The 10,067-nt window shown below is 45.8% G+C and overlaps 1 long non-coding RNA gene across 1 annotated transcript; it reads right to left on the bottom strand.

Annotated features, from left to right (window-relative positions):
* Window positions 1–5,098: 5,098 nt before the first annotated feature.
* On the bottom strand, window positions 5,099–6,495 carry LOC149774143 (uncharacterized). The gene is made up of 2 exons (XR_016417006.1): window positions 6,072–6,495; window positions 5,099–5,519 (listed from the first exon to the last, which is right to left on the bottom strand). It is a non-coding gene; the product is annotated as an uncharacterized LOC149774143 (long non-coding RNA).
* Between the last annotated feature and the right edge of the window lie 3,572 nt (window positions 6,496–10,067).

Here is a 10,067-nt window from a genome sequence, read left to right as displayed (position 1 = left end):
AAAGAAAGTATAAAAGAAAGAACTGTATGAAATAAGAATTGTCTTTATTACTTGGGGAATAAATTATACATATGGTTTACATTATGTTTGTTTGCTGGTACTACATGTAACAGTAGATCCAGGTTTGAAGTTGGACTCAACATATTGATGATTATACAGTATTATTTCTGACGAATATTAGTTTGAAAATGGGTTGCATGTATGTTGTGGTCATGTGCTAAATTCCAAAGCTAAATCAAAACCAGTAAAAGATGAAATACAGTTCATGATGCACTTCTTTTGTTGCAAGGGTTTGGTAGTAACACAAATGAATATCATCACCAACTTCATGATTCCAGCATGTGACGTTCTGTCGTATTGGGGTGGGGTTCTCCCAATATAATTTAATTAAATTAAATTGAAAGTTCCACCCTGGCTTGTTAGGTTAGAAAGTTAAATTAGTGATGATGTAGATTTACAGCTCTGAGCCCCCAGTCAGCAATGCCGACGGTTAAATTATAGAGAACACCAAGATGAAATTCAATCAATAACAATTTAATAAATGTGATAATTTAAAAAAACGATAACTTCCAATCACTCGTCTTTCCCTCGACCAAGTGACAGCCTAATTCATCCCGTGATTTACAGTGTGAGTTCGATTTTTCCCCTGTCCTTGCATCTACTCATCTATTCCCGCTGATTCTTCCTTCTTTACGTTCCTCTAACTCCTCCTTTGTCTCTGTTTCCCTCTATACTATCTCCTCCTCCATCTTCGCTCCCAGACTTCAACTTCTCCTGACTTCTCTCCTTTCTTCTCCTTTCCTCCGTCTCTACTATCTCCTCCTCCAATTCGCTCCTAGACTTCAACTTGTCCTGAGTTCTCTCCTTTCTTCTCTTTTCCTCCGTCTCTCTATCTGAGACTACGGGACCAAACTGAAACTGGTCTGTCCCTCAAAGCTTCCTGTGAAAAACCACAAGGCGTTAACAAATGTTTTATCGAACCTCACCTCACACTATAACGACAATTAACCATCAGATAGCTGTAACTGTTTCGGCCATGCATGCATATACATCGAAAATCCCACACACTTCTTGCAGGGTAAACAATGGCGTAATAACACAGTATCAGCGAATTGTTATACAGACATCAATACATTGCGTCACGTCAGTATATACACATATATATTTAATATCATCGTACTACAATCTGACAAAATCAGACGCATGTCTGTACATTACAAATATTCAACAATGGCAAAATTTATAATCATATGAACATATGTGTTAGTCTACTATAAAATACCCACATAGTAAATTACAATATTAACTCTTACGACGGCTGGCAAGCTATATAATTCTTTACAAATATCAACTCCTTTCTTCAAAATATGCAAACATATTAACAAAACAAAGTAATTCTTCGTACTACGATTCTAGTACTAATAAAGTATACATACGACCTACAATTAAAATGCAGTCGCATTCCACAAAGACCGAACAAATATCTACTGACCGTTTGAAGCTTTCTGTACTTAGACCATCCCGCTCTAAGATTTTCCCGCCAATAACGAATGGCTATTCGGAGTTACGCTAACCTCTTCTCTGGGTAATTTCTCTCAGCGAACTAACTTTTGCCGGAAAACGCAGGGATATCATTCTACCCAAATCAAGGTCTCCCCCTATCTCGATTCTGATTGGGTGGCGCTGTGCCCCTGTCCAATCGTCTTAGCGGCCAGTTCAACCTGTCTGTCTGTTTGCAGGGGAAAGAAGTTAGGACACTCCCACTTCTTCATGCAATTTCTTTTGATCTTGGAAACATTTCGACACCTAGGTGATAGTTGGCTATCGGGCGCCTCGCAACTCCGATGTCCGGTTCTTCTATTCTAGCCACAACAGTCTTACGTAACGGATTAGTGCTAGCCTTCGGTAATGTTCGACATCAAACAATGACCTGTCAGAATTACCTTGATTATACATGTTTCAAACTGGGCTACTCTGGGTCGGGGTAAACATGACACCCCCCCCCACGCTTGAGAATAAAATCGGGATTTTATTCCCTCAAAATTACTTAAAATGCAATGACATCAATACACGAAATAAAGAACAAAATTATCACGACACTACACACTGACTGCGAACATGAATATATATATATATATATATATATATATATATATATATATATATATATATATATATATATATATATCTAGCGATCTATCCCATTCCAGCGCTCCTGCTCATGAAATCGGCGCCTACGTTCTCAGTTCCTTTCACGTACCTGATCTGCATCTGGCATTGCTGTAAGAACAGCGACCATCGCATCAATCGTCCATTCGACAATTTCGCCTGCGCGAGATACGCGAGTGGTTGGTGGTCGGTCTCCAAGATGAACTTCCGCCCGTATAAGTACCGCTCGAACCGTGATATACCGAACACGATTCCGAGGCATTCTCTCTCCGATACGGAGTAGTTCTTCTCGGCAGCTGACAACTTCCGACTGCCGTACGCGACATATAACGATTCCCGTGCGACGACGCGGGTTTTATCGGTCCGATTAATTGCATCGCGACGCATCGAAATGGTTCATCGATAACGGGTTTACTCCCCAAGGGGACGGGTCGATGAGCCGTTTCCGGTGCCATTCTCTGGCACTTGTCACAGGAGAGACAGAACCGCTTAACGTCTCCCTGGACCCCTGGCCAGTAGAATTCTCTGACAAGACGGTCAAGCGTCTTGGCAATTCCCATGTGTCCACTCATGAGACTTTCGTGCGCGAGTTTTAACACTTCGCCTCGCTTCTCTTTCGGCACGACGACTTGCTTAAAGTGTTTGCGGCCTTTCCTGGCGTGGCGATACAAGATCCCCTTCTTGTACTCAAACTTCACCGCGCCATTCGGAGTCTCTTTCTCCGTTCCTGCTGCAGCGTAATTGTGCAACTGCGCCAGAGTTGCGTCTTCCTGTTGCAGCTTCCTCAGCTCGGCCGGAAGAACGTTACTCACCGGTGTCGATGTAACTTCCATCGGCTTCGCTTTCGTCTGTCGACTCTTGGACCTGGTTTCCACAGCACTCACCGGCATCGGTGTGCAGGTTTCGGGGTTCGGTTGTGGCAACACATAACGACATCCCAGTATGACGTCATGCGACAAACCATCCAAGCATGCAGCTTCAGTTTTCCCCTTCACGTACGGTGAATCGAGGTCAATGACAGCCACTGGCAATGAGTCACGCGCGCTGTTCGCGTACTGAACTTTGATTACCTCCCCTGTGTAATCCTCGGGCTTAACGTACTTCTTGTCGACAAGGGCTGGGACGCTACACCCAGTGTCATACAAGATGGTGGCACCTTCTCCGTTGACAGTAGCATACGCGAGGTTGGCTGGGTTACAGCTTGCATCCGGCTCGCGCTCCTTCCTAGCGACGGCATTCACCTGGGTCTGCCTGGCCTTGGGACAGTCCCTGGCAATATGCCCCGGGCGCTTGCAGTTGTAACACGTCGGCGGCCCTCGCCGACCTGCAAGTCCCGCTTTCGTGGGTGTGGCCTGTCCAGGTCTATGGTTGGAATCCCTACCTGTAGATCCCCCTCCGACCCTCCCGTCGCCCTGACGGTTACGGACAGCCGGCTCTACCTCAACCACACGGCGCGACTCAGTGGGTCGGGGTCGATCCGCACCCCCGGAACCTCCACTTTTCGAGTGTGCCTGCTCGTATCGCTCCGCCATGCTAGCGATCTCTTCGAGCGTCCGGTGCTCTCTCTCTGCTAGAACGACTGTCAACTCGCGACGGTAAGTACTCAGGACATGTTCCTTGAGTATAACCTCGCGTAGCCCGTCGTACGATCGTTCGACTTCGGCCATCTTCATCCACTTCTCAAATAACCCTCGAACACGGGTGTGGAATTGAGAGTGGGTCTCCGTTGCCTTTTTCGCCGAGTCCCGAAAAAGTTTGCGATATGTTTCGGCGGTCAGCCGATAATGGCAGAGAAGGGCCTTTTTGAGCGCATTGTAGTCGTCAGCATCGTCTGCAGCTAAGCCGTGGTAGACTTCACGAGCTGCACCTTGCAAAAAAGCTGAGACATTAATCGCCCAATGTTGTTCAGGAATTTTATGAGCGTGAGCGAGTTTCTCAAACTGAACAAGAAAATCGTCGATAGATTCCTCCTTATCGCTGAACCGCGGCATACTTATCTGGACCATTCGGTGGTCGATGAAAGGTCGTCCGGTCCCTCCAGAACTTGTGCTAGCGTCGTCCCGATCTATGTCCCTAGCGGCTAACCTGACCTTCTCCATTTCGAGAGTGTGAGCAAGCTCTCGTTCTTTTGTGGCCGCTGATATCCTGGCCAGCTCCAACTCTTTCTGTGTTTCTCTTTCGGCGCCTATCCGGGCCAGCTCCAGCTCTTTCTGGGTTTCTCTATCCGCGGGTATCTTGGCCAACTCCAGCTCTCTGTCCGCTGCTATCTTGGCCAGCTCTCGGTCCGCTGCTTTTTCTGCCTTCCATTCCTTGATTCTTTCTTCAATAAATGCTGCCAGGCGATCTCCCTCGTAGCCGAGATCTTCCGAACCCATGGCACGGTACTCCTTGATCATTTGCCTTTCTGTAGCCATATTGTTATACTAATAGGAAGTGATACCTTGTCTCGACCTTACTAACAATGGACAGATATTACAAGTTCCCAGCCAAATACTTACCTGTCGACAACAACTAATTTCGTTCAGGTAAGATATTTGCTCGATATTTGCTTCACAATTACTGCAAGTAATTAAAGATCTACCAAACATGCAAATATCAAATATAACAAACACAAGAGGAGAAAATCATAAAAATTCAAAATACATAGGATGGAAAATATCTCACACTGTTCACTAATACTTCCTAACAAATAAACTTTTAGGTCGTAAAATAATATTTATGTCTAATTCAAATCCCGGACGAAGCGCCCACTGTGACGTTCTGTCGTATTGGGGTGGGGTTCTCCCAATATAATTTAATTAAATTAAATTGAAAGTTCCACCCTGGCTCGTTAGGTTAGAAAGTTAAATTAGTGATGATGTAGATTTACAGCTCTGAGCCCCCAGTCAGCAATGCCGACGGTTAAATTATAGAGAACACCAAGATGAAATTCAATCAATAACAATTTAATAAATGTGATAATTTAAAAAAACGATAACTTCCAATCACTCGTCTTTCCCTCGACCAAGTGACAGCCTAATTCATCCCGTGATTTACAGTGTGAGTTCGATTTTCCCCTGTCCTTGCATCTACTCATCTATTCCCGCTGATTCTTCCTTCTTTCCGTTCCTCTAACTCCTCCTTTGTCTCTGTTTCCCTCTCTACTATCTCCTCCTCCAACTTCGCTCCCAGACTTCAACTTCTCCTGACTTCTCTCCTTTCTTCTCCTTTCCTCCGTCTCTACTATCTCCTCCTCCAATTCGCTCCTAGACTTCAACTTGTCCTGAGTTCTCTCCTTTCTTCTCTTTTCCTCCGTCTCTCTATCTGAGACTACGGGACCAAACTGAAACTGGTCTGTCCCTCAAAGCTTCCTGTGAAAAACCACAAGGCGTTAACAAATGTTTTATCGAACCTCACCTCACACTATAATGACAATTAACCATCAGATAGCTGTCACTGTTTCGGCCACGCATGCATACACATCGAAATTCCCACACACTTCTTGCAGGGTAAACAATGGCGTAATAACACAGTATCAGCGAATTGTTATACAGACATCAATACATTGCGTCACGTCAGTATATACACATATATATTTAATATCATCGTACTACAATCTGACAAAATCAGACGCATGTCTGTACATTACAAATATTCAACAATGGCAAAATCTATAATCATATGAACATATGTGTTAGTCTACTATAAAATACCCACATAGTAAATTACAATATTAACTCTTACGACGGCTGGCAAGCTATATAATTCTTTACAAATATCAACTCCTTTCTTCAAAATATGCAAACATATTAACAAAACAAAGTAATTCTTCGTACTACGATTCTAGTACTAATAAAGTATACATACGACCTACAATTAAAATGCAGTCGCATTCCACAAAGACCGAACAAATATCTACTGACCGTTTGAAGCTTTCTGTACTTAGACCTTCCCGCTCTAAGATTTTCCCGCCAATAACGAATGGCTATTCGGAGTTACGCTAACCTCTTCTCTGGGTAATTTCTCTCAGCGAACTAACTTTTGCCGGAAAACGCAGGGATATCATTCTACCCAAATCAAGGTCTCCCCCTATCTCGATTCTGATTGGGTGGCGCTGTGCCCCTGTCCAATCGTCTTAGCGGCCAGTTCAACCTGTCTGTCTGTTTGCAGGGGAAAGAAGTTAGGACACTCCCACTTCTTCATGCAATTTCTTTTGATCTTGGAAACATTTCGACACCTAGGTGATAGTTGGCTATCGGGCGCCTCGCAACTCCGATGTCCGGTTCTTCTATTCTAGCCACAACAGTCTTACGTAACGGATTAGTGCTAGCCTTCGGTAATGTTCGACATCAAACAATGACCTGTCAGAATTACCTTGATTATACATGTTTCAAACTGGGCTACTCTGGGTCGGGGTAAACATGACACCCCCCACGCTTGAGAATAAAATCGGGATTTTATTCCCTCAAAATTACTTAAAATGCAATGATATCAATACACGAAATAAAGAACAAAATTATCACGACACTACACACTGAGTGCGAACATGAATATATATATATATATATATATATATATATATATATATATATATATATATATATATATACATACAGCGATCTATCCCATTTCAGCGCTCCTGCTCATGAAATCGGCGCCTACGTTCTCAGTTCCTTTCACGTACCTGATTTGCATCTGGCATTGCTGTAAGAACAGCGACCATCGCATCAATCGTCCATTCGACAATTTCGCCTGCGTGAGATACGCGAGTGGTTGGTGGTCGCTCTCCAAGATGAACTTCCGCCCGTATAAGTACCGCTCGAACCGTGATATACCGAACACGATTCCGAGGCATTCTCTCTCCGATACGGAGTAGTTCTTCTCGGCAGCTGACAACTTCCGACTGCCGTACGCGACATATAACGATTCCCGTGCGACGACGCGGGTTTTATCGGTCCGATTAATTGCATCGCGACGCATCGAAATGGTTCATCGATAACGGGTTTACTCCCCAAGGGGACGGGTCGATGAGCCGTTTCCGGTGCCATTCTCTGGCACTTGTCACAGGAGAGACAGAACCGCTTAACGTCTCCCTGGACCCCTGGCCAGTAGAATTCTCTGACAAGACGGTCAAGCGTCTTGGCAATTCCCATGTGTCCACTCATGAGACTTTCGTGCGCGAGTTTTAACACTTCGCCTCGCTTCTCTTTCGGCACGACGACTTGCTTAAAGTGTTTGCGGCCTTTCCTGGCGTGGCGATACAAGATCCCCTTCTTGTACTCAAACTTCACCGCGTCATTCGGAGTCTCTTTCTCCGTTCCTGCTGCAGCGTATTTGTGCAACTGCGCCAGAGTTGCGTCTTCCTGTTGCAGCTTCCTCAGCTCGGCCGGAAGAACGTTACTCACCGGTGTCGATGTAACTTCCATCGGCTTCGCTTTCGTCTGTCGACTCTTGGACCTGGTTTCCACAGCACTCACCGGCATCGGTGTGCAGGTTTCGGGGTTCGGTTGTGGCAACACATAACGACATCCCAGTATGACGTCATGCGACAAACCATCCAAGCATGCAGCTTCAGTTTTCCCCTTCACGTACGGTGAATCGAGGTCAATGACAGCCACTGGCAATGAGTCACGCGCGCTGTTCGCGTACTGAACTTTGATTACCTCCCCTGTGTAATCCTCGGGCTTAACGTACTTCTTGTCGACAAGGGCTGGGACGCTACACCCAGTGTCATACAAGATGGTGGCACCTTCTCCGTTGACAGTAGCATACGCGAGGTTGGCTGGGTTACAGCTTGCATCCGGCTCGCGCTCCTTCCTAGCGACGGCATTCACCTGGGTCTGCCTGGCCTTGGGACAGTCCCTGGCAATATGCCCCGGGCGCTTGCAGTTGTAACACGTCGGCGGCCCTCGCCGACCTGCAAGTCCCGCTTTCGTGGGTGTGGCCTGTCCAGGTCTATGGTTGGAATCCCTACCTGTAGATCCCCCTCCGACCCTCCCGTCGCCCTGACGGTTACGGACAGCCGGCTCTACCTCAACCACACGGCGCGACTCAGTGGGTCGGGGTCGATCCGCACCCCCGGAACCTCCACTTTTCGAGTGTGCCTGCTCGTATCGCTCCGCCATGCTAGCGATCTCTTCGAGCGTCCGGTGCTCTCTCTCTGCTAGAACGACTGTCAACTCGCGACGGTAAGTACTCAGGACATGTTCCTTGAGTATAACCTCGCGTAGCCCGTCGTACGATCGTTCGACTTCGGCCATCTTCATCCACTTCTCAAATAACCCTCGAACACGGGTGTGGAATTGAGAGTGGGTCTCCGTTGCCTTTTTCGCCGAGTCCCGAAAAAGTTTGCGATATGTTTCGGCGGTCAGCCGATAATGGCAGAGAAGGGCCTTTTTGAGCGCATTGTAGTCGTCAGCATCGTCTGCAGCTAAGCCGTGGTAGACTTCACGAGCTGCACCTTGCAAAAAAGCTGAGACATTAATCGCCCAATGTTGTTCAGGAATTTTATGAGCGTGAGCGAGTTTCTCAAACTGAACAAGAAAATCGTCGATAGATTCCTCCTTATCGCTGAACCGCGGCATACTTATCTGGACCATTCGGTGGTCGATGAAAGGTCGTCCGGTCCCTCCAGAACTTGTGCTAGCGTCGTCCCGATCTATGTCCCTAGCGGCTAACCTGACCTTCTCCATTTCGAGAGTGTGAGCAAGCTCTCGTTCTTTTGTGGCCGCTGATATCCTGGCCAGCTCCAACTCTTTCTGTGTTTCTCTTTCGGCGCCTATCCGGGCCAGCTCCAGCTCTTTCTGGGTTTCTCTATCCGCGGGTATCTTGGCCAACTCCAGCTCTCTGTCCGCTGCTATCTTGGCCAGCTCTCGGTCCGCTGCTTTTTCTGCCTTCCATTCCTTGATTCTTTCTTCAATAAATGCTGCCAGGCGATCTCCCTCGTAGCCGAGATCTTCCGAACCCATGGCACGGTACTCCTTGATCATTTGCCTTTCTGTAGCCATATTGTTATACTAATAGGAAGTGATACCTTGTCTCGACCTTACTAACAATGGACAGATATTACAAGTTCCCAGCCAAATACTTACCTGTCGACAACAACTAATTTCGTTCAGGTAAGATATTTGCTCGATATTTGCTTCACAATTACTGCAAGTAATTAAAGATCTACCAAACATGCAAATATCAAATATAACAAACACAAGAGGAGAAAATCATAAAAATTCAAAATACATAGGATGGAAAATATCTCACACTGTTCACTAATACTTCCTAACAAATAAACTTTTAGGTCGTAAAATAATATTTATGTCTAATTCAAATCCCGGACGAAGCGCCCACTGTGACGTTCTGTCGTATTGGGGTGGGGTTCTCCCAATATAATTTAATTAAATTAAATTGAAAGTTCCACCCTGGCTCGTTAGGTTAGAAAGTTAAATTAGTGATGATGTAGATTTACAGCTCTGAGCCCCCAGTCAGCAATGCCGACGGTTAAATTATAGAGAACACGAAGATGAAATTCAATCAATAACAATTTAATAAATGTGATAATTTAAAAAAACGATAACTTCCAATCACTCGTCTTTCCCTCGACCAAGTGACAGCCTAATTCATCCCGTGATTTACAGTGTGAGTTCGATTTTCCCCTGTCCTTGCATCTACTCATCTATTCCCGCTGATTCTTCCTTCTTTCCGTTCCTCTAACTCTTCCTTTGTCTCTGTTTCCCTCTCTACTATCTCCTCCTCCAACTTCGCTCCCAGACTTCAACTTCTCCTGACTTCTCTCCTTTCTTCTCCTTTCCTCCGTCTCTACTATCTCCTCCTCCAATTCGCTCCTAGACTTCAACTTGTCCTGAGTTCTCTCCTTTCTTCTCTTTTCCTCCGTCTCTCTATCTGAGACTACGGGACCAAACTGA

Source organism: Sinohyriopsis cumingii, unplaced genomic scaffold (assembly GCF_028554795.1).
Source record: "Sinohyriopsis cumingii isolate HCF-2022 unplaced genomic scaffold, ASM2855479v2 utg000426l, whole genome shotgun sequence".
Lineage (NCBI taxonomy): Eukaryota > Metazoa > Mollusca > Bivalvia > Unionida > Unionidae > Sinohyriopsis > Sinohyriopsis cumingii.
This window is presented reverse-complemented; position numbering and strand designations above follow the sequence as displayed.